A 26,169-nucleotide genomic window follows, 5' to 3' on the forward strand; every position below is an offset into this window, starting at 1 on the left:
ATACGTAAAAACCTGATGCACAAAACGTGAGGCATCCAATTTATGGCTGATCAAATGTGTCCCTCGTTGTATCCAGTTTTCTAAAGCACCGGAGCAGTCTCAGTTTACAGTGTACCACAAGCAGTAGATCTTTACAGGCTACTTAAATCCTCCTCATTCAGAAGGTCGCCGGCTCATTTTTCCATCTGATCCAGACGAGCAGATGGAAGGCAATCCCTCTGCGGCCCGGCGGTCTATGTTTTCAGGTGAAAAGGTTCCATTATGTTGATTTCCCAGGAGCCTCACATCTCCTCAGCACAGCTCTTTGTTGGGTCATTTCTGTTCAGTTTCTCAGACCTTCTCATTACTCTGCAGCCCAATACCAAAACATATGGATCAACAAGTGATTCTGCAGCATTCCCCTCCTATAATACCTGTTATTTTTTTTCTTCTAATACCTGCTTCTTTTCTTCTACAATATCATTTACTTTTATATTCCCCACTGCTGTTAAACCACCAGCAGCCATTAATCATGACTCTGAGGAGTTTCTCATTCAGCCTGCAATCTGTCATGGCTGCCTCTTCCCAGAAGGCCGCTGGCTCGCAGCTTGTTACTATGTCAACTCGCTGACCACCCACGAACCTGTCTGCATGTGTCGGCCCGACCCCAGAGGCTCGTGGGTAATCGTTTATCCGCTGTCTGTGTAGACACAAGTGTCATTATCCATCGTTTAATATTTCAGCCTGACTGGCTAAAACCCCCAAATGCCCTCCCACTCAGTCTTAATTAGATGTTTAGAATAACAGCAAATAATTACTGATATAATTATTTATCTCTATTTATTAGAAAACACTCCAGTCCTGAAGCAATCTAGTGATTTGGAATATGTAATGTACTATATGTAAAAATGTGTACATTGACTCCACTGATGTAAATATCAAGCCTTAGAATAAAGAAAATTCTATGAATATGTCCCCTTGTTGTGCCTACTAATCCTAAAAAACACTGAGGACAGTTAAAGGACGAAGAGCAACACATGAAGATTTTTTTTATTTTTTTATTTTGATCCGACACACCTGTAGTTTAAATTTGTCCACTAAAGGTGTTTCTTTTTGCTACATTTGTAAAGATTCAGATTACAGAATGAGAAGTCCTGAGCAAGACTTTGTGAGACACCGTAAAAAAAAAAAAATGTTTTATTCATTGTGGAAAGCATCCTTCAGACACTTAGAATAATAACTTGAGCCTGGACTTGCCATTGAGCCATTTTGTAACGGTTATCTGCAGCTCTCTTGTTCAATACTGGCAGTTCTGTTTCTGCAGGCTGTGTAATTGCTCTTATTGTTTTCTGGTTGCAGGTATGTGTAGGTAGGAGTATTGTTATGCCCGAAGTCATTTTCCTTAAGTTTTACACTCATTACAGTGTTTAATTACTGATGTGCTGCTTTTACTAAACAGCCTGTGGAGACATACAAAAAGCTGACCTTTTACATTTTAATCTTTTATGCTTCAAGAGTGTGCAAACATTTAAAATGCTTCCAGGCATAGAAACAAACCTGTCGCTGTAGAGACACTTTATACATTGGATAATCGACAGTCTTTCTGGATTAAAACATAGTTGTTAATGCATATTTATTGACCTCCTTTTATACCTTATTGCTGCCAGGAATTTCACCTTGTCTCCTCCTGCATCACTGCCACAAAACATTTTGATTCCTCTGAACTTTGTCTATTCCTACATTAACAAAAGTGAGTGTGTGTGTGTGTGTGTCTTTGTCACATGGTGGGAACCAGCAAGAGACGGCACATTCACATCGTGGGCACCAAAATCTTGGTGGGGACCAAAATGCTGGTCCCCACCAGGAAGAGCACTGAATCCATGGAAAAGAAGGCCAAAGGGATGCCCTGTCAACTTTTCAGGGGTTGCCCCACAATGCATGAAAAACCGGTTTTGTGTGCTTAGCTCGGTTAACTCAGTACTGCCACCTACAGGTCGGACCTCAAGAGTCAGAAACACACATTTTATACACACTTGGCACATCTGCGCATGTGCAAGCAGTTCAGGCCGCTAATTAAGTATGCTAATCAGCCACTAGCTTGCCTAAGCTGACAGGTAGAATTTCAACAAGGTTTTACCACTTCTCCTGGATGTACTGACACAAAACAAGTGCTTATTGACTCGACAGACAGAGGAGATAACTACACGGAGACATTTTCGGCATTTGACAGCTCTGTTTTCAGCTGAACACGTGGAAGAGTGGCTTTAACAGAAAGGTAAGTCATGCATTGATGACTTTAAAATTTATTTCAGTGAGACAGTTTGATTTTTTTTATATTTTTGTACTGTTAAAAGCCCACATTTAATAGCCGATATATATCAAACTTAATGATTTCTCACAAAAACAGGGGTAGTTGTGTTTTTAAAAAGACAAACAGCAACTTCAGCAGGTTGCATTTGGTCATAGATTGAAATCTTAAGAGTTGAGGAAGAGCTACCGGCGTTAGCCGAGCGGCTAGCGCTAGCTAATAGGCTAACACACGAGTCTGGTCGCTTGGCGCGAGTTCTCAAGGCTGAGACCACACTCGAGATTTTAATTTCTTGTATGACAGCCTATTTTTTTGTCTTTGTGGATGTGCTTGTGTTTATTAGCTGTCTAACTTGGCTAACAGACTGTAATACGTACTTAGTCTCACTCACAGCCAAAGTTGACCCAGCAATTTTACATCAGTGTGAGAGGCAGAAATGCTCTTTAGTTTCAACATAACTTAAGTTGCACGTGATTTCCAAGCTGTTTGGTTTGTTAAAAACATCTTAAATGTTAATACATTATAATACAGGAAACCTCTGACTTTGTGTTTACAGGAATACGTCAAAATGCCTGACTTTTGTGCAGCCTATGGATGCTCCAACAAACGGTGTCTGGAAACCAGGAAAAGGGGGATCACCTTTCACCTGTAAGATATGACAATATGACTAGAATTAGCATAATAGTTTGTTACTTCGTGAAATGGTTCTCAAAGTGGATTCTAGGGACTCTGTGGATTCTTTTAAGGGGTCTAAATTGACCCATACAAGTCTGTAACTTAGACCTGTTTGGTTCCATTTGTACACTGTCAATTTGGTTCCATTTGTACACTGTCAGAGTTGAGGGGACACCTTGAAATTTAAAGGTTTGAGAAACACTGACGTAGTACATGTATGTACAATACAAGTTCTGCTTCACAGGAACAGCGGGGCTATGTGAGTTAATATTATTGCAATATGTGAGTATAAATATGAGTGTTGTTGACTCAAGCTTTTTAGAAATGTTGCTACCATTTGTTTACACAATCATTGAATGTTCCTTTTTTAATAACTACTTTAGTGTGGTTGTCTTATTCTTAACGTTTTTGCATTTTGCATGAATACATACATTCATACATAAATTGACCCCAAATAATGATTTTGGAGTGTCTTTTTGTCCTCACCCTTTATGTTAAAGGAAAGATGTCTGCAAATGTTGACTATCGTTTTTATATCTGGCTACCTTTCTCACGTTTTTAAGGTTTCCCAAAACCAAAGAGAGGAGGAGGCAGTGTGAAATTGCCCTGAGAAGGGAAGGCTTTGTAGCGTCTGAGAGGACATTGCTCTGCAGTGAGCATTTCAGCAGTGCGGACTTTGACAGGACGGGGCAGACAGTCCGTCTTAAAGCTGGTGTGGTGCCAACAGTTTTCAGCTTCCCAGCTCATCTTCAGAGGGTATGTGTATCATTGGCCAACAAGAATTCCAGGTGTATAGGATTGATACATCAATATATAAATATATGATTAAATGTCACACATTAATTTTCTTTCTGCAAGTTTAGTAATAAATAATGTGTTGTGTAAGAAGCACATTTTAGACACTCCAAACTTCTTTAATTATGTTTTTTTTTTAGCCGGTACTGACAAGAAGGTCAGCCACTTCTCGGAGATCAGAAGACAACCTGACATTGGACTTGTCTCAGGATGAACCTCAGCCTGATGTGAGTATTTGCATGTTGAATGTCACTAACAAATGAGAGCATCATATGCTTGACATTAAATCCTTCATCTCAGTGGTCTTAGGAAGGTCTATGATTGTGTTCCAAGAAGAGCCTAATATTATTTGAGGTGGTACTCTGTGTGAAAAGTTTGAGAACCACTGTCTATCTCACTTGCCCTATGTCACTCATACACTTTGATGTATAAAACTGCGCAAACATTGAAACTACATTGAAACTGAAACTAAAGGGCCATTTTTGTTCAGAGCCAAACCTACACTGATTTGTGTTTTCTGTTGGAGAATTGGAGAATGTACAAAATAATCATTTAACAACACCAAACAACATTGATAAGTGAACATTGAATATTTTAAAAAAAATACTGTCATTTATTTCCATATTACTATAATTTATATATTTGTATATTTTGCCAATGGAACAGGGAGCCACTGGAGAGAGGCAGAAGAGCCGCAAGCGGCAGGCCACTGACCACCCATACGCATTGCCTGCTTGCCCCAAGGCCATTAAGGCCAAACTCAATGCAGCCTCAGCAACAGTGAGGAAACTGGAGCGGGAGAAGAGCAATGCCTTGCGGAGAGAAAGGAGGGCCAAGGAAAACATGCGGGCTCTTTTGGAGGAACTGAAGGAGAAAAATCTCATCAACGAAGAGCTGAAAGACAAGCTTGAATGCTACTCAGGTAAAATGGGAAAATATTACATTGAATATTTTGTGTATTTTATGTTCTTTGTTAGACTTCCTACCTAGTTACTATTAAAAGGAGACATGTTACATCACTTTTGCTAATTGAATCTCAGATCTTCCGGTTCACCTCCTGTCGAGGCAGGGTGCAGAATACACCAAGGCCCAGAGAGATTTTGCCCTTACACTCCATCTGCATGGTCCAAAGGCATATCATTACCTGAGAGAGACTCTGCATATTCACCTCCCACATCCTAGTTCATTGCAAAGGTATTCTTCATAATGTCTCATTTTAAACTACATTAACCACTTAAGCACTACCGACTGTATTATCATGAATGAATGGTTAAAGATCTATCTGTGTAATGCTGATAAATTTTGATATTAGAGCTATTTTTTGTATGTCCAGTGTCCACAATAGGGATGCTTGGATTAGTGGTTAATTGGCTAAGTGGCTGGTTTTTAATTTAACTAAGGTGGCTGAGCTCTCTTGACGCCAAACCTGGTCTCAACAAGATGATGTTGGACATGCTTGGAAAACGACGTCTGGAAGATGAGGTCAAATATGGATGTGTCACCCTGATGCTGGACTCAATGGCCATCAAAAAGCATGTACAATATGATCCCCAGACACAAACAATGTCTGAATTTGTGGACATGGGGGATCGGTTTAATGAGACTGACATTGCCTCTGAGGCCCTCGTGTTTATGGTGGTTGGGCTTCAGGGTTATTGGAAGGCTCCAATTGCCTATTATTTGACCAAGACCCTCTCACCAGAAACACAAAAAGTCTTGGTGGAGCATGCACTTGAAGAGCTCCATCATCGTGGGATAAGGGTAGTGTGCATGACAATGGATGGTCATGTACCCAACATCAGTATGTGCACCCAACTTGGATGTGATCTAAAAGGAAACCCCTGTGAGCCCTTAAAGACACATTTCCCTCATCCAGTCACCCATGACAAGGTGTTTGTTATGATGGACGCTTGCCACATGCTGAAGTTGACTCGGAATATGTTGCAGGTACATGCTTATTATTGCCTATTTGCTCTGGTTGACTCTATTCTGCATTTTATACAATTAAATTGCTTGTATTTACATAGTTTTGGAGAATATGGTGCTTTACATTTAACGTGTGCTTGCAGTGAAAAAAGATTCTGATTCTGCAGGCATACAGCCCAATTACCAGCAATACTGGCAGCATCAATTGGCAGTACATAATTAATCTGAACAAAGTGCAAAAGAAAGTTGGACTGCACGCTGCCAATAGAGTCACAGACAAGCATGTGAACTTTTCCAACCAGAAGATGAAGGTATGTTTGTATGATGCTTTTTAGTTCAGAGGGCTGTAATAGAAATGAGCTTTGTGTTTTTATCCTTGGTGATGATGTTTGTGTCTTGTCATGCTAATGTGCTCTTCATTTGAACTGTCTCCTTATGAACTCAATCAAGGTCTCCCTGGCAGCTCAGACTTTGAGCAACTCTGTGGCAGTGGCGCTCCGCACCTTGCGGGAGATGGGTGATGCACAGTTCAAAGACTGTGAGGCCACTACAGAATTCCTTGAGGTAATATAGCTAGGGATTTGCATCATTGACCAAAATCATTTTTCAATATTCTACTGTTAACAACAATTGAGTGATTCTTTGCTTTAACCCATTTAGTCCTGGTGGCATTCCCATTTAGTCATGTCATCACAGCTGAGATATTTCAGAATTTAAGTTTTCATTTGAAGAACACTGTTTATACTTACCTTACCTCATACTTACCTCAGAAGCACCCTTATTGTCACATCTCAGATTTACAGGTGTAGTTTTGTTATGAACTTCTACGAATTCTACTACCACAGATGATGTCAGTGCTTCCAGTTAATTTAGATATTTGTTTTATAGATAATGGACAGGCTGTTTGATGTCCTCAACAGCCGCAATCCCAGAGCCAAAGGGTTCAAAGCCCCCCTTGGTTCTAGGAATTGGACAAGCACTCAGAAGTTCTTGTCAAGAGCCAGGGGGTACTTGCTGTCTTTGAAGACAGAAGATGGCACACCCCTTTACAGAACAAAGAGGTGTTTTAAAATAGTAAAGGTTCTGTTCGTGATGCACTGATACGATTTTCCTCCTACACAAGTGTAGGTACAATTACTCAACTTTTGAGTAGTCGCCAATACCCAGTCCAAATTCTTGATAATAATCAAGTGATCAGAATGAGACTTTTTAATGATTACCAAAAGCTCAACTCAACCGGTTTCAGTGCATCCCTAAATTCAATAAAAATAAAAATTCAATTCAAATTGGTTCTATAATATCTTCTGCATCATGTTCAGATGCTCTGTCCTCCTGTCTGCATCGAGTTCATAAGATGCTCTGTCCTCCTGTCTGCATCGAGTTCATAAGATGCTCTGTCCTGTAAGATGTTCTGTCCTGTCTGCATTGAGTTCATAAGATGCCCTACTCTTCTGCATCGAGTTCATATAGTGGTACGTATTATTCATATGATGTATTTATATATGACACATCTTGCTCCAATGTGTTTGCTGTCTGCGAATTTGTCTCTGTTCCAATTCTCTTGCGTTCAGCCCCCCCCCCTCGCAGGTGTCAAAATGGTATGTATTGCATGTTCTGTTTTGAATTGGTTCAAGCAGGTCTAGTGTCCTAAAAGTAATTTTAAGGATCCTAAACCTCAGACTGATTATACTTTTAAGATCAGGGATGCAAACTAGTCATCTTTAGGTTAAGGCCCCCTTTTATCCCCCAAATGAAGTGCAATGAAGTGAATTGTGTGAAATGTGGATTTGTGTGCCCTGGCACCTCCCTTGCTTCTTTGCAAGCTTTCACTATTTTCAACCTATACCGTATGTGTTTGCATCCCTGCTTTCTTGTGTCCTGTTTTAGCAGGATCATCATATTAATACAGTATTTGCTTTTGAAGGTTCCTCTCAATCCTGGGCTTCGTCATCAACATCGACACGTTGATGTTGATGGTTCCTGTGCTGCTTGAAGGACAGCGATATGTCCTGACCTACAGGTTTAGCCAGGACCACTTGGAGCTTCTTTTCAACTCCATCAGAGCATCTGGTAGGGTTTATATTTATCAGCTGCAACACTAAGTGACACGAAGTGTCAGACAAACAGCAAATGCTCATATTCTTTTCAGTCCATATGGTTCTGAAGACATATACACAGTATCTGGAAGTGTCACAGAAACCATTTTGAGTATTTGTGATACAGTCCGAACTGTAAGATAATTTAATTTACCTCAATTTATGTGGAAAAGGATCATTCAGGGGTGTCTAATTCTAATTAGTCTTTTTTTTTAGAAATATATATTGAATATCTGTGTAATATATTCGTATATCTTGTGTGTGTGTGTGTGATTTGTTTTGGTTTTTTTAAGGTGGCTGGAATAACAACCCTAATGCCAGCCAGTTCAAGTACATCTTCCGGAAGCTGATGGCCCGGTGTGGGGTTGTTAAACCAAGCAGCAAGGGCAATGTAACGGCACAGGATGACACGGAGTCTCTACCAGCTGTAGCAATGTCCTCTGCTGCCCAGTCCTACCACATTGACACTTCTAGCAACTTGTCAGCTGCAGATTTGTCTTCTGCAGAAGGAGAAGATCTCCCATCCCCGTTTGCAGACATTCCTGCCATTGTACATGACCACAGCTACCTTCCCAATCGCTTTGATGGTCTTGTCGACAACGCTCTTGTGTATGTAGCAGCATAGAGGTGCTGGCTGTTTAGTGCCACTGGTGGCGGTAATGAGGTGGGCCGTATAAAAGCCGCCGTCCTCTCCTCGCGATTCCTTTTGCATCCGCGTCATTGGTGCGTCACTTCCGGGTCCCCGGTTGTTTAGCCGACAGGTATGGCTGCCCGCTGTTTCGACTCATTGATCGCTTGGTTCTTTCTGCGTACTCACGGCATTTGTGTTTGCAGGGTGATTGTTTTGCATGCTGCTCTGGGCAACTCATGTGCGGCGGTGCCTTCTGTTTGGTGAGTGTCCCCTCTTTCTCGGCGTGTTATTGATACTGTCTGACGGCTAACGCTAGTGTGGTCACAGGTGAATGCCAGCAGCGGCCGGTGTCCTCTCTCCCTCTCTCCTCCTTGAGAGTATGTGTGTGTCCCTAACAGGTATGTGTGTATTAGTATGGTCAACTACAGTATTATAATATCAAGCCGTAATGCTAACAGTATCTCTTTCTAATTAGGAGTGTGCAATTAGCTGGTGGTTGCTGCTGCTTTGTCTCTGCTTTGTCTCCGCGGTTGTCTCCGCGGCTGTCTCCGCGGCCGCTCTGTCTTTATTAAAGACTGTCCATACTAGACGTTGTCTCCACTAAAACTCAGCTGTAATCACCCTGCTGGAGCTCGTTCCTGGGCTGCTAAATGCGCAACCGCGCTCCGTAGATCTGGTGTATTGCAGCCGAGCTGCTGCCCGCTGTCGACGGCCCACGCCGTGCCCCCAGAACACTGATTTGGACTTTGATCCAGACCCGGGATGAGTGTTTTATTATGTGTTTATTTTAGGATTATTTTGTACACCATGTTGTTATTTTAGGATTAAAATGAGCAGTCACTGATTTTGTTAACATTTGATTTTGTGTTTGTTTTTGTTGATTTGCCCACTAATTTGTTTATCCCTTTTTCTTTAGTTGCTGGAGACTGGTGGTGGTGGTGCTCGTGCTCGGGTGGTGGTGTCCTCCCCTTTTCCGTCGTTTGCTGTGTCCTGGGAGTGGTCTTCACTAGAGTGTATCACGTATGTCGGGTGTTTTAAGTTGATTTCTTTATTGTTGGTGGATTTCCTCCCCCCTCTGCACTAGCCCTTGTCCATCCAGTCAGCTCCAGCTCTCCCCCCCCAGTTTGCTTTTCTTGCTTTTATATTTGAAGGACTGTTTTTAAGATTATTGTGAGAAGAAAATATATAATAAAACTATTTCTATTTTCATAACCACGTCTCCTGCCTTTGAGTAAACCTTACCTGTGTGCTGCTCCCAAATTAATTCCCTTGGTGAAATTCCCAGGGTGGCGTTGTCGGTTTCTTTCCTTAATTTGGCTGTTTAAATTATATGGGTGAATTTCTTTAGTTCACTTTACACTCGCCACATGTACATTGCAGGTAGAGGTCGATCGAGAGTGGATTTTGCCTATAACTGATAGTGCCAATTCTGGGGAAAATCAGGGCTGGTTAATCGGATGATTGTCCCAAAAAAGAAATGTCGCCCTAATTTCCCTATGTTTATTAATTATTATTATTATATTATTAATTGGTCTACCTGTAATTTCAGGATTTGTAGTTCGAGGGACTTTGAAGAAGCTGTCCTGCGATGTCTGCCGTGCAAGCCTCGTGACGGACGCTGTGTCTGCCAATGAGGACAGCAGCTACCACCTGCTGACTTTGAAAAATAACGGAGGTCTTGTGATTCCATCTGAAGGCACAGTGAGGGTCATCAGAGCAGCAGAGTGGGTCATTCGCCAGGCATCAGCAGGCAGGCGATCACAGCCCATCAAACTACAAGAGGTCCTCTACATTGTGCGCAAGAGGATCGGGTCAGACGATGTGTTTTTGCTTGGGGAGCACCTAACAGATACACAATATGGCATTGACTCCCACCACCATACACTGCTGACATTGGTTGTGTCTCTGTTTTTCAAGCTAAGGCTGCACCACATTGCTAAAGTAGCAACACTTAGCTTACAGAGTGACAATGTGAGACAGAAGCTCACAAAAACGGTCCTTTTCAAAGGACATTAAATTCAACTCTGTCACACCAGTATGTCAAGTTGAGTTTTTGTCCTGTCTCCCCGTTTGTTTTGTGACTTCCTGTTTTATTTTGGTATTAACTCTCCTCTCGTTTCAGGTTTGTTTCTGTTCATGAGATTGTGTATCTCATTTTGTAAATATTGTAAATATTAGAAATATGTTTCTGTTGATTTGCTCTGTACATGTGACATCCATTGCACGTCTGTCTGTCCTGGGAGAGGGACCCCTCCTCTGTGGCTCTTCCTGAGGTTTCTCCCATTTTTTCCCCTGTTAAAAGGGTTTTTGTGGCAAGTTTTTCCTCACTTGGATCGAGGGTCTAAGGACAGAGGGTGTCACTCCCTGTACAGATTGTAAAGCCCTCCGAGGCAAAATGTGTTTTGCGACTTTGGGCTATACAAATAAAATTGAATTGAATAGTCAGTCCAGTTTTCAGTAGGGGTGAGTAGCCTTTTTCTTTTTGACATTTTTCTCCTGTTTTTGGTTAGGAAGTTAGGTTAGAAACCTGTTTTGTTTCCTTTTATTTTGGGTGATAGGCAAGCCAGATTAAAACCCAGCTTGTTTTGTTTATTGTTTTAGGCGATGCTCACCCTGAGCTATTTAATTTCGTGTGGGTAAATAAAAAACCCTTGTTATTTTGGACTGCATTCGTTGTCTTGTGATTCGTTTCGGAAAGTGGGGAGAAGAGAGGGATCCTTATGCTATGTTCTGGTAGTCCCTTGGCCGGGGCATAACAGACCTGTACATGGCATCATCAGTTCATCAATATAAATGTCAGTGCATAGTATGTTGCCTATTATGAAGGAAGATACATTTTAAAGGTCAGGTAGAGGAACACAGAGATTAAATATTTTTATTTGTCAAAGATTTAGAAAATATAATTTCATGTTAGCACCTCATTTTGTTTCAACTACTGTGAACTTTGTTAAATTAACTCACGTGTCTCCATCTTGGATATTTAGGCCATCATGTAGAAAGCATAAAGCATAAAGATGTGCTCAGAGGGTGCCCCCTTCTCAGGGGCCAGGACCAGGGGACCAGGGGCATAACAAAATAAATACATATATGTTAATGTTATGTGTTGTTATAGTTATCATTATAATAGAAATATTACTAATATAACATACATGGAATGATCAAATGTTTTATATATAAATGATTTAATAAAACTACCTTGTGTGTGGAGTCCTATAGCTATTGCTCTACCTATCTGCTTAATGTTTATTTATCCATGGTTAAAATTATTCTTGAGTATGCAGGAACATAACTACAACTCTGAGGTTTATAACAAACCAAACCGTTTGAAAATCGGTTTAAAATTAAGCAATCTGTGGTTATTGAAATGCTTCATGCACCATAGACTTTGATGTTACGAGTGGGCGAGCTGCCTGTGGCAAAGATGGCCGCCATGCGAGGACGTCGGTCTCCATTGGCTAACAGCGTGCGTGAGCCATCTAGTGTTTATATATATCTATGCAGCAATGCACATGCCACGTGAGTTGCACGTGAGTTGCGCGTGAGCCGCGTGCGTGCACGTGACGTGCGCGTGAGGTGCGCACGTGCCATGTGAGATGCGCATGAGCTGCACTCAACTGTGCTGTGAGTTGACTGTGACTAACCGGTGAGTACTGTGAGTATCCTGTTTAGTTTGATTTTAGTTTCCTCTTGTTTAGAGCATCATGCAGCTATTCAGAAGCTGAAAATTCAGCGCAGATGGCAGTAGGGATAGGGGATACATAGAGCAAAATCTTGAGAGTTGAGGGAGAGCTACCTGACGTTAGCAGAGCAGCTAGCGCTAGCTAATTGAGCATATGTGAGCATAACAACATGTTGGCTGTGCTAAATATTGCCATTCAGTTCAGTTTCCACTCATAACATATTCTTAAATATAATGTAAACACATACGTATAAAATATATGCAAACATATGTACATGTGCTTTAATTTGCACAATACATTCATCATTAACATTTATGGTTGTAATTCAGTCGATAAAGTACATATTTTATATAGCCTGATTTGGTATTGTGTGGTGGAAGAGAGGTGGGGTTTTGTTTGAGGTCCAGAATGCTGCTATTTTTTTCCCCCAATTTTTTTTTTATAATATTGAGTGGTTAATTTTCTGACTGTGCTATCCTCATATACATAATGTGGTCTATATTTGGCTTTCTAACATAACCCAAGACATGTTTATCAAATGTAAAATTTATAGGGATATCTTGTAATATTATAATTGTTTTGTGTTTAATGACAGGATTTCCAATGGCTGCAAGGAGGAGGAGGGGGAAACCTCCATTACAGGATGCTATAGAAAATGCTATCAAAGCACAGGACAAGATAGCAGAATTAGAAGTGAAGTACATCAATTCCTTTAAAGGTACTCTGTTTGTGTGTTCTTTCAGGGTCCAAAATTAGAACCAGCCACCTGCAATAGGCAGGTAGATGATCACTTGTGTAAAACACACTCTTTGTTTTGTCTTGCGGTGCTCATGTCCATAGCACACACAAAATTCGCTTCATGTCGACCATCATGGTATCTAGTCTCAAAATCGTAGATGATGTATTTTTCACTAAGTGTTTGTTTCTCTATGGGTTGTATGAAACATTGATGGGCAAGGTCTAATTTGTGCTCACCGAAGTGAGCACACACAGCAGGTCTACAGGTGTGCGGGGATGTTTTTGTGCGCTTGTAGGTCTGACCACACAATTCACAGTATCTCATTGTCTCACAAGGAATCAGACTGTGTGCATCTTCTAACTGTTTGTGTTTTTGATAACAGTGTTCAGATTTACATATGCGTTTACAGGCATCACATTTGCGAGTCTTGCCAGGATGGTGCTGACACAATGTAAAGCATATGTTGCACCTGTGTCTACAGTTGTGGACTAGCGGGGTGTTATATGGCACATAGCAATATTTACACACATAACTAGACCCGAAAAAGCCAGTCGGATTTTCTATCAAATAATAATGATGATCGTGTAAATAAAGCCATGTTGTCTGTGCGTGTGGTGTATCATGTGTTTGAAAACACTGCAGCTTTTTACGCCCTTCAGTGTGATGAAAAATTATAATCTTGATATTTAAATCCTTTTCAAATTTGCATACATCTTTAAAAGACACTGGAGTCATGTGATCGAGTCCTACAGCCGTATGCATGTGTCCGGCTCTTACTATTTTTTCATGCTCAGACATTGATTTGTTTGTAGCGTGTGTGAGGCATAAACCGAAGCATAGACTGTTATCCGCACTAGAATTGTTGGGGTTGTACAGGAATTTACCCTTCTTTGATAGAATATCATCATACAGTATGCTACCCAGCTTGAGACGAGCTCCGCCACTCATATTCTGTGCCACGGAAACAACAAACTCTAACTCGTCATCTGCTAGGGAATCATCATTGCTCTGTATTGCCTGCATCATCTCTTCCATAAAGAGGTCTGCATTGTAGTCCGTGTCCGCATTCAAAATTGCCTGTACATCGCTGGCTAGAGATGGCCCTCGTAAAACCACATTTAATGAGCTGCCCGGTTGTGAAACTTCTACAGCACGGTTGATAACTGTAGAGAGCATCTCTCTAATTCTACCAGGGACCTCTTCAGGATTATCAAGACCCACATTTCTGAAATTGAGACTCTGACGCAGTTCCAGTGCATTAAAATTAGGAATCTCCCTGATACTGACACCACCAGCCCCAGCCCCCTGCTGCTGCTGTGCGCTCCGAGTACGCTCAGACACGCTTTCTACAGCACCCGCCCCCTCTGCATCAAAAGGAGTATTCACACCTCTAGAACCAACGTTAGTTTTGTTAATAGCCCCTAATGATCTGGTTCCTGCGGGTGTGCAATGGGATGCGGTATTCACACCTCTAGAACCAATGTTAGTTTTGTTAATAGCCCCTAATAATCTGGTTCCTGCGGGTGAGCAGTGGGATGCGGATGCTGCAGGGTTGTTAATATTAATAACAGCTGCTGAGGATCCGGATTCTGTGTGTGAGCAAAGGGCATCGGATGCTACAGTACTGCGTTCAGAGCCCGCGTGAGAGTCCAACTCTGTAATAGCTGGTTGTAAAACATCCTCCATACTACCAGTGCAATTAATACTTCTCCATTTGTCTTCCAAAATTGCGTCCCACTGATTAAGGACCTCAAAGTCAAATGGTGCATTACACTGATCTTGTTGATGACTGAGACTGATTGTAGAGACACCATTGCCGCCTTCCGCAGGCGCACTATGAATAGAGCGGCTCGCTGTAATAGCTGGGGATGATGCGCCACCTGCGCTATTAATTTTTCTCCACTTATCTTCCAAAATCTCATCCCACTGGTTAAAGACCTCAAAGTCAAACGGTACATCATGCTGCTCTTGCTGATGTTGATCGAGACTGATTACAGAGGCGTCTCTGATGAATCATCAGCTGCAGCGGTGTTGCCAGATGTGATAAACGTATTTTTTATCATTTGCCACTTTTGCTCTAAGATGTTGTTGCACTGTTCAAGTATTCCAAAGTTGAATGAAAAGGCATTACTCTGGCCTTGCTGGGACTCGTTGTTATTAATAATAACATCAGAAATGCTGAGTCTAATTTTTTTATTGGGAGGAGCCATGATTTTAAAAACAACTACTATTGACCGGGTGTTAATCTGCTGTAAACACGATCTATGTGTACGCTAAATTTAGATAGTGATTTCCCGATGGTGTTGAAGTTGGTTGATACCCCTGATTTGAAAGCTGACTCGGAATTAACCAAATGTTGAACAGTTGTCTCCAGCTGAAACAAACGGTCTCGAATTTGATCAAACCCGTCTTTTATTATATCCTGCAAAACAGACACCTCACGACCAATAGCCTCTGAACAGCAGCTATTTTTCTTTTCAGACGATTTAACAGGTGATACAGTTTGCGTGAATTTTTCCAATTTAAAGGGTAAACTGTCACAGACCCCTTCTTCTAATAAAAGCAGGTCAGATAGATCCAGCTCACAAAATGCTGTATTCTCCGGTAAAACACTCACTTCTTCAAAACCCTCAGATAAACCACCTGTGTTCACCTCCTCAATCTCTTTAGAAGGAATTGATGTATCGGGGAATGTAACACCAGAGTCAAGCAGACTTAACCAGTCACCCACAACACTCTCGGGAACACTGTCCGCTAAATCTGATAAACCATCAGCCTGTGTTTCCACATCTACACATTCGTTAATCAGTGTTTCCAAATCTACAGGTGCGCTTTCATTAATCACTGCCTCCACAGATACAGGTATACATTCATTGGTTGTTGCTTCCACATCTATAGGTGCACACTCATTAAACAACACGCCATTACGGAACAGACATTGTATATCACCTGTTGCGTATATATTCTGCGGGGCTGCTTGCTGCGATGAGATGATAGCGGCTAATTCTTCTTCCAGATACCGCGTCGACGCTTCTGTCTCAGTCACAGAGACTGTGTCGCAATCCTCTGTTCTACAAGAGTACAAGCACATACAAAAAAAAATGCTTTAAATCACATAGTAACATCACATATATATAGGACTATATGTATATATATATATATATATATATATATATATATATATATATATTCATGTATACTTCTTATACCTTGTATCTGCACGGTCCTGGATATTCAACACTCTTCTGGAGTAGTCACACAAGTGTCATGCGGTCTCTTTGATGTGCCACCACACGCGGCCTCTAAGGTGCCCAAAAATGTTCTTCACCACACAAAAAACAAACAAAACAAATAAAGTTAACAGCTTGTAATGGTTCCTGTCATACATTTTCTATTTATTTGCTTTTATTTACAAACACACTCACCCAGTATCCCCTAGTGATGCCTGAAGTGCGCGTTTCGCTGCGCTTCTTGCCCTCAGAACTTTCAATGAGAGCGATCTTCTCGGTTTACTTTCTGGAAATATACATTTGAACAAATACACAGTTTCTAAAGAGATTTATCTAGCCACATAGCTGATAGATGTAATGTATGACAAAAAAAATGAAAAATACCCTTCACAGAGCTGTCCGGTGGAGAAATGCTCTCAATAGCGAATTCCAGGTTAAGACCTCTGCCTGCCAAAGAATACTTTTTTAAAATAAAAAAAAAGAAAGAAAGGTATAACATGCTTAAAATGTTTATATTATAGTATAGAGAAAAAAACGCATAAATAAATAAATAAATGTCCACTTACCGCTGGGATAAACCATCTTTGTTAGTGTAGACAAATACGCAGTCAAAACAATGGTGAAAAAAGTTAGAAGTTTTTTTCTTGCACAGCTTCGTAACACCAAAAGTCTGTAGCAGACAGAGCTAGCCAGAGGCTTCAAAAAAAAAGAAGATTTAAAAACTTCGGCATTCTTCACGGTTAGATATTATCGCAAATAGCGAAAGCACGCCCATATACGCCCACAAAACGCCCCTAACACACCCCTTTTTAGATCACCCCTCCCATATGACACGCCCCCCTGCACGTGCATGAACCCACATGCACACTCATGCACGCGCATAATTCACATGCACGCGCAAAGGAGCCATTATACTACTACTCAGACTCTACAAAGTAAGTTAAACCTGAGGGTGTGTTAAGTGGTCCTAACAAAGACAGAAAAACCATAAGTGTGTATATTGTGACCCCAGAAGACAAGTGTGTGTGTGTGTGTGTGTGTGTGTGTGTGTGTGTACAAGTTGCAGACAAAGACACCCTTTCTGTAGAAATACAGCATGTTTAAGTGATCAACACTTACTTTCATAAATCAGATTGTTTTGATCGGAGTGGTGTTCTTGGCATTTGTCCACAAAATGAATCCGTCTGCTTCATGTCTGGACTTCTGAAATGCACATTAAATGTCAAGCGAATCTAATCACCGATTTCCAATCTCCTGAGCTCCGTGTTTACGCTGTTTGCAGAAAACAGGAAAATTGTGTCTTTGTTCTGCTGTGAGTGCAAATTAATCTGAGCAGTTTGAAGTGATCCTAATCAATTCTGCCGAACATTTTCTTCGAATACTTTGTCATCGGAGCAGAATGTGGATCAAGTAAAACTGTGAACTTTTTAAAAGTGATTCCTTCAGGAAATGTGGCGTGTCATCACTGATAATGAGTCTGCAAATAGATTCCAGTAAACATGGGGGAAAAGACTAAACCTTGAGATGACCATAGCAATAAAAATCCCACCACAAATGTAGACAACTTTAGTTACAGTTGAGTACTTTTATCAGCTGTCAAATTGTGTTAAACAGACATTTGGATAGATGAACACAGCTAAATAATCCTGGTTTTTAACACAAAGATAACCAAAATGAAATGTATGTACTTTTCTTACTTTCAGGGACATCAGCCACTCAAATCTTTCAATTTTCCTCCTTGATTTAATTACCAGATGCAATATTTTCACCACAACATGATTTGTATTAAATATTTGTCGTATGTATTAAACAATGTCTTTCAGGGGGGGAAAAGCAAAAACATCAATGTTTACCAGCCACGACAGCATGCATCTGGTCTGTTCACATGATGTCATAAACTGTTTAAAAATGCAGAGTTTGAAGATGGTTAGTCGAGATCGAAATGAAGTGTGGTCCAAGCAAGGGTGTCAGAAGTAGGGAGGAGAAACGAGTCGAAAGCATCACCTAAACACCAACCATCAGTCCAAAACCTCAGACATTCAAACGCCAGTACTTATTGGGATATTTTACAGCTTCAGAAACATGAGATGGTAAAAGGGGATGATAGAAGAATGAATAAAAGACAGTGTAGGAGTGACAACAGTTTCTAGAAAATATGAAAAGGAGACGGAGTGAGATGAGAAGACAAAACGAGACAAAGTGAAGGGCTGACAGAAAGTGGAGGCAAGGAGGGCGGGTGTTGTGGTTTCAGAGACGAATGGATGCATTTCCAACTGTGTATCTGAGCCAGTCTGCTGATAGAAACATCACAGCTCCGTCCTCTCACTGAAGGCCTGCTATCAGCCGGCTGCAGCCTGTTGTGGGCAAGAGAAAAAAGAAGGATGGATAGTGAGAGGGAGAGATGGCAACGAAAAGGAAGGCAATGAATGCAAAATGAAATCAGAAAAAAACTGCTCAAAATTCATTGTGAAGATAGTTTTAAAATGGTAAAAGTCTGGTTCCTTTCATGACCAAAGTGAGCATCTATGCAGTCAGCATATCATTACATGCAGTGTTTGCGGGGACCTTGAAACTGCACAATATTTTGTATTGTAGTTCATGTGAAAGTTGAAAACATGATGGAAATGTGTCATTTTTGTTTGTTTTGTGTACTTATCTGTTTATATTTGAGCTTTGACTGGTCTTTAAAATGCATCATCTTATTGTGACATCATCTTCTGCTGCAATGGTTTAATTGCATCCTACTAGGGAATTATTGTTTGACAATAATCCAACTCCTGATACTCATCTAACAGCAATGTTTGGCTTTGTTTCAGTTAAAATGTGCACTCCATTTGAATGGAAACCAAGTTATATGCTCTCACACCATCTGTGCTGATTTTTGTGGAAGGATGAATGTAGTCTATATACTGTATGGATCCACTCAGAGATACAAAATAGACAGTATTATTCATGCAGTGTTTTCTGTGTAGGAATAAAAATGTGAACGGTCTAATTTGAAGCCTCAAACATTGTCCATGTTTAAGTAATCAAGCAGTTCAGTCGGAAAAATGATGAATATTTAATATCGTTTCACTGCTTGAGGATGATTTGAAATTAAAATTAGAAAGGACAAACGAGCAAATAAATTAATGAATAATAATGATTGGGGTCAAAATGCCAGTGAATAATTAGTTTCCCCCATAAAAGCATGCATATTAATTTTCCAGTTAACTCAGTGGTATTTGGAGGAGTGGTGAGGATGCTGCGTTAGTGTTTACAGTTTACAAAGAGCGACATAGTGGTGGACTTATAGAGGAGAAAAAGTAGAAAGAAAAGTTTGAGGGAAGTGAGAGTGGTAGATGAGTGGATGATGCATTTAGAGATGAAGGGAAGAAAATAACTAAATGATGATAAAAGCCAGTGAAAGGCACTCAAGGTGAAATCATCGTGAATCACACTCAGGTATCTCTGCATCCATCTTTCGTTCACTTTCCCCGTTTTTGTATTCTCCAATTTGTGCAACTTTTGTTTTATACCCAAGGACTTTCTCAAGAGTCTGTAATTGCACTTGTTCGATAACAACATTTCATCTTATACATGTTATATTTCTGTATTTCTGGGGAAGTTGTTTTTGATAATGTTGACTTTTAAATCCCTGCAAAACTTTTTTTTTTTTTTAAATATTCATGATCCAAGCCTCATCTTTTCATTTAAGGATTTCATGCACAATCAGTTTGTGTAGGTGTCAGTTGTAGCTCATTTTAGAACATAACGCTCTAAATAAGAAAACTCCCCTGAGGGCTTCTCTTACACTTTTTGTAATTACAAAGATTTACCAAAGCACTGGCAGAGATTTAACTTAATTACTGTCTTTTTCAACAACAAGAAGTACTGATGAAATATCTAAAGAACAATAGATGCTGTCATACTTTCGTCTCATGGTTTGCTTGTTCTCACATCACATTGTCTCGCCAGTTGAAAACAATCGCACAAGCTACACATCTGTTTGCCAAATGGAATCAAAATCGTGTTTTTCTAAATGCCAAAGAGCTGAAAGACTCATCAGAGAACAATAGCAGACATTTCATACTCAAGTAAAACAGACACATGCTGCTAAAGGAAATTAACAGCTTCACAAGGGTCATTTGTTTCTGGTCTCATCTCCAGTTTAGGAAGCTCACACACTCTGTTAGCAGTTTCACTGTGATTGTTACATCCTCTCATTAAGAAAAAGTAGAAATGCTTTTTGAGTGAAGATGAACCACATCAGAGGCTCAAACAAGGACGAACATAATCTGATGTGGACAGTCTGGGGACAAACAAATCACAACAGCACTGAGGTATCCTGCAGCGCCTCCTCTCTGCCTGACCTGCGCTGACACGGGTCAATGGACGAGATTGTTTTGTGGTCTCAAGGAGAAGAAAATAAAAACAAGAGTTTGCAAACTTGAGGAGAAGCTCTGCGGCCGGCTGTCAGAGACACTAATTGGTTTTGCTGCCTGAGGTGGAAACCGGAGCGACCGGCCTGCTGGATCCACGGCTACAGCTGCAGCTGATTGACAGTTTAGAGGTAAAAGATGGAGCTCAGGAGTCCACACAGAGGGTGAGGGGGACCAGAGGAGAGGTTTGTTTGGTGGCCAGGACGATGCACAGGTCTGAGGCCAGGGGTGAGGTTGGGCTGGGATCAGGAGTGAAGGAGAGAGCCTGGATGTGAACCATGCCAGAATGTGGTTTTGGGTAGGTAGCAAGTCTCAGCAGTGAAGCAACTGTGGAAGTGCCTTCAGCCTGCAATTTAACAAAAGTCCAGCAGGGGTAAACAATGTCGGTTGCAAAAGAAGTCCGCTCCCATCTCAACACAAAATGAGACAACTTGGAAACCATATTCTGGGATGACTGGAGCCAAATCAAAGCAACACTCAGCTCAGACAGTAACACTTTTTTCCTGAATCTCTTTTGATCCATTTTTTTTACCAGCATCTTCATCATTTTCAACTTTACTTTTGTTGAACTAAAAATGGTAAATGGTAAATGGACCTGCACTTATATACCGCTTTTCTAGTCGCTTTGCTCAAGGATACTTCTACATGTAGGCTGTGACGGTCAGGGATCGAACCACCAACCCTTCGGTTGGGGGGGCAACCCGCTCTACCAGCTGAGCCACAGCAAAATTAATATGATTTTGTTTCAGATTGACGACTTTAAAAAAAAATAGTTTGACATTTACAGCAAGCAGCTGATCAGCTTAGCTTGCTAAAGGTAAATGGCTCTCCTACCTCTCAGGTCCTCTTAAGCTCAATGACTAACCTGTGAAATGTTTGTTCCATATGTAGGGTTATATATCAGATTTTATGCTAAGCTTACCATCTCCTAACTCTACTTTCATACAAAAGAGACACATGAAAGTGGTATCAATCCAAAATCATACCCGAACTATTCATAATCTGTTTTTGTTTTTTTCAACACCTTCACACCTTAAGTTTGTCTTTATAGAAGAAAATGAAGCAGTTTTGCTCTTTTGTAACCCACCCCAAATTTGGTGGTTGTGTTTAAATCTTTTAAGCAGGGATGATGTAATTGAGTGATCAATATTTGGCGTCCTCTTCTCAGCCTGCTGCAGAGGGAGAAACGGCGAACATTTAGCTCTGCAAGAAAAAAGGAATAAGGACCTGTGATTAATTTTCTTTTCTTTGGGTGTGGTGTCTGGAAACGTTTATCTGCTGATGTAGCCTTACTGTGTGGCGGACTAGCGCAGGCAGGACGGAGGAGCGGCGTGTTTCTACTGCCACCAGCGGGACCGAGCGTGGTGGACTCTGAACTTCAGGCCTGAGTTTGTATTTCCATTTCTACTGTATCACCAGTAAGGTCTTTCTCTCCTGTGGATTTGGAGGATCGTGTCGAATACATTTTTTTATTTTGAATGAGCTTGAACAGGTACTGGGTTGTGCACAACTAAATTAAAAGGACTATATTGGAATATTGCTGCAGCAAAACTTTTTAAATTGTAGTTTCTGGCCAGAACATATTTTTCTTTCTTCCATATGTATTTTGGGGTGAGACATGCGAGTGTTATAGGCACTGTAGGACATTTTCAATAATATATATTTTTTTAAAGAGTTACTGTGTATCTGTGTTTTTATTCTCTATGTGAAGTCAAGATAGATACCAAATGCACTGACATTTAATAACTGATTTTTTCTTTGGCTGTGGATAATTATTATCTTTATCGCTCAAACCAGGTCATTACCTAAAGTGTAGAAGTAGAGATCTCAGACCTTGAGGTGTTTTTGCAGGTAATGTGAAGGCTGATTAGAATCTGGTTACATGTTGACAGTTCGACTTTCACCTTTCAGTTGCTTTATTTTGTTAACACAACTGTTTAGCCACTGCTTCAGGCTGCATACACATGCATACATATCTTCAATTTTCACACCCAGATTGCAGAGAAAATATGATCTGTCACAGGCTCTAATAAATCACACACAGCCGCCCACAGGTGCAGTTATATCATACATAAATATTCAACAGTGAAAACAAAATGTGTGTAAAGAGTAAAATGCCGAATAATGCTCTCGTAATTATAGGAGGTATATTGTGGCCATTTAATTTCTTACAGCCTTGTATAAAGTTTCAAGGTCATTTTGCGCCACAGGCTGTTAATTTGTGTCCCTCAGAAGGCGGCTCACTCATGTTTCTCTCCATCGGTCCTGTTTGGGATGATGACATCAGGGACCAGATTCACTGACACTGATGAGTGAAGAGGGACAGAAGCTGTCGCCTAAAGCTGGACGTTAAGGTCACACGACAAATGTAGCCCCAGGCTGATAAGGGTTTGGATTCTCAATAAAAAGCCACAGGAAAAAAAAAACTTTTAATCCACTGGACTTTCTCAATGACCTTCAGGGGCGTTTAGTATTCCAGTATGTCTGACCTGCAGAAGCACTTCCTGTCTTATTCCTGTTTAAGCTGGTGTTGTCAGCTCTGTCTCTGCTGGTCTTCAAGCTTCAGCAGCTTCACTTATTTCCTCTTCTCACTGGGAGGGTTGAAGGACCCCAGAACTGCAGCGCTGTGAACTGGAACATGCTGACTGTATAATTTACAGGGTCTCCCAGAGTTACGAGCAGGGGTCAGACACAGAGACTGACATCTAGAAGAACCACAGTGCCTTTAGTGATGACATACATTTTTATCCTTGATCTTATGATCGACTGCCTACACATCCAAGCTCAAATCAACCAGCCAAGTATCCCTGAAAATGTTGGCTTGTAGAACCTGATAATGTAATAAATTCCCGATAATGTAATAAAAATCTGCACTTGAGTCCATAGAAAATGTAATAAAACCTGATAATGTAATAACTTCCCGATAATGTAATAAAGTGTATTTCCCAATAATGTAATACACTTTTTACCAATAATGTAATAAAGTATAACATTAATGGAAGGTTTTTTATCAAATCAAAGATGGCGGAAAATCCAATATGGCCGAAAAACCCCATTGAGGATGCATTGAGCTCAGATTGGCCCAAGGGTTCAAGTGAAACATCCTTTGTGAAAAACGGATGAACGGGTCAAAAGTTAATAAACATTCAACTTTGACCTCTTGGCGGCGCTAGAGCTCTTGAGCTAGTGTTGCCTACACAGTATCACCACCTGAACCCAAGTAATGGGTGGTCTGCTGTTAAATTATTACAATATTGGGGAATTATTACATTATCAGGACTTGCGAAATGAAGGCTAACCTGATAATGTAATAACATCCCATTAATATTATACTTTATTACATTATTGGTAAAAAGTGTATTACATTATTGGCAAATGCACTTTATTACATTATCTGGAAGTTATTACATTATCAGGTTCTACATGGCTGTATTGGATGGATCCACACCCCAACCCTAAACCCCCGATCCAAGCAATGTTTGAGTTTGTGTGAAACCTGAGAAATATGACCATTTATGTTTGTAGTTAGCAGCGCCCTCTAGTGGCGGTAGTAGAAGTGACTATGCTCCTCACTTCCCCCTTTGTTTTCACACTCTGTACAAAGCACAAAGCTTCTCTTAGGCTGAGTTGGAGCAGTGGTGGATGAATAAAACACAGGATTTTCGCCCAGGAGACGAGCTTTCATGTCCTGTGCGAAAACAAAAGTAAACAATGTTATTTGGAAGTGACATAACTTAACTTCTGTGTCACTTCACTGGTAGTTAAGTCAGCTACATAAGTACTTTTTTAAAAAACTTTTTATAACACCTGACAGTGTACTTTTTGGTTAACTTTAGGTAAGTAGTTTTGTTGCCTTAACCTAATGAAACTGTTGCAATTTCACAATGAAATTCAACTATTACGTTTATATATACTTTGATCCAACCATACGACCTCATTTGTGACTTATTCCTACCCTAATTTATGACCATTCTATTTAACATTATGACACAGTTGCAAAATGGATTTACCCTTTAACTTTGTTTTTTTGTTTTTTACAAGAACCATAACAAAGTACTTCCATTTTACAAAAACAGGCTCTGGGTTTAAATAACTACGTCCATACTCACTACTGGACACAGATTTGTGCTTTCCTATGTCAACTTCTACACCACCTTTCAACTAAGTGTTATTTAAGTTTTATTCAACAATCTTCGCTTTACTTTTAAAAGGAACATGAACACCAGTCAGTTGGGATCAAAGTCTGAGGTTTGTACGACTAATCAAACCGCTTTTCTCTCTGTCTAGTTTCCATCGTGGCCAGTCCAGCACCCTTTCCCTTCAAAGCCATGTTGCTGTAAAGCGTGCAGTGTGCATGTGGTGTGGCGTTTCTTCTTCTTTTTTCATTCTGAAAGGTCAAAAGGCAGGGTGAGACATGAGAACTGCTACTCTATTTCCTGGCCTCAGACCTGTGCATTTTAATTCATCCAACAGCCACAAAGTTAAGATTCAATTTCAAGATGAGTTTAAAACATGTAACTTGACTTTCAGTACAATGCAAGAAACAGTTAAAAAAGATTCATTGTAATGTGTATTCCTTCTTCTCTGGACTTTCTCTCCATTGACAAGACATATTAAGACAGCAAACACTTGTTCAGCTGCACTTTATTCAAAACAGAAATAGACTTTTCCTCTGAAAGATTGCACAGAGCCAACTCATTCTGTTGGAGGAAATGCAAAAATAAGACTTCAATCAGAGAGTAAAGATGATCCTTAAAAAGGGAAAGGAGGGATGAGAGGATGGAGGGTAAAAGGACTGGGAAAAGGCTATAGTGAGGAGAGTGGAGGCTAATGAGCTGCAGCTTCACGGCAGGAAACCAGAAAGCAGTTTATTCTGCTCACACTGTTAATGACTTCTGCTAAAGAATGACACTGTATTTTTTAAAGGCTGCAACTTTGACTAAAGGTTTCTATTAAGGGCTTTCACTGTCAGGTCATAACTCATGATTTCTATAAGGACTTATAAAAACTACAGAACTTTAAGACTTCTATTAAATGAACTTCCCTTTAATTGGCGTTAAAATGTGTGCATTTTTCTGTCTTCTTTTTTTGGGTGTGTGCTGCTCTGTCAGTGTATCATGCTGTTGAATGGAAGTATGGCAAGTTTGGGAATTGCAAAAAACAACTACCACACTACACTTTAAAATGCATTAAGGTATGTTGAATGAAGTGTGAAAAAGATGGTCTGATTGTAGGTGGAGAGTGAAAGGAAAAAACGACATTATGCTATTTATATTTAAGTATTGCACAAAGCTGGTTCGGCATTTTAAATGTATTGAATTTATAAATATTAATGCAACGACTTGATTATTTTAAATGTGAAATAAATTTGTGGGTTTATCTTCACTTTTAGCTGTGCAGCAAAGCCGTCTGCTGTGACCAGAAAATGCTGATGAACACATTGAACCATACAGGAAATGCGCTGCAGTTGCACTCTCAGAGTTGGGTGATAATTTCTCAGGTGGTTGTCACTGCAAGCGATCTCTTTCACACAATGTAAGACGCAATACTGACTGGGTCTGGTGTCTCAACTAATCAAACAGGAAGACATGCAATTGGATTTTCCTCACAGTGAAGAAGACAGCCTCTCACATCTCATCCATAAAAGAAGGGACCATTACGTTGTAGATGTATGGCAAATCACATGCAC

The sequence above is a fragment of the Centropristis striata genome, chromosome 11, assembly GCF_030273125.1.
Source record: "Centropristis striata isolate RG_2023a ecotype Rhode Island chromosome 11, C.striata_1.0, whole genome shotgun sequence".
Taxonomy (NCBI): Eukaryota; Metazoa; Chordata; class Actinopteri; order Perciformes; family Serranidae; genus Centropristis; species Centropristis striata.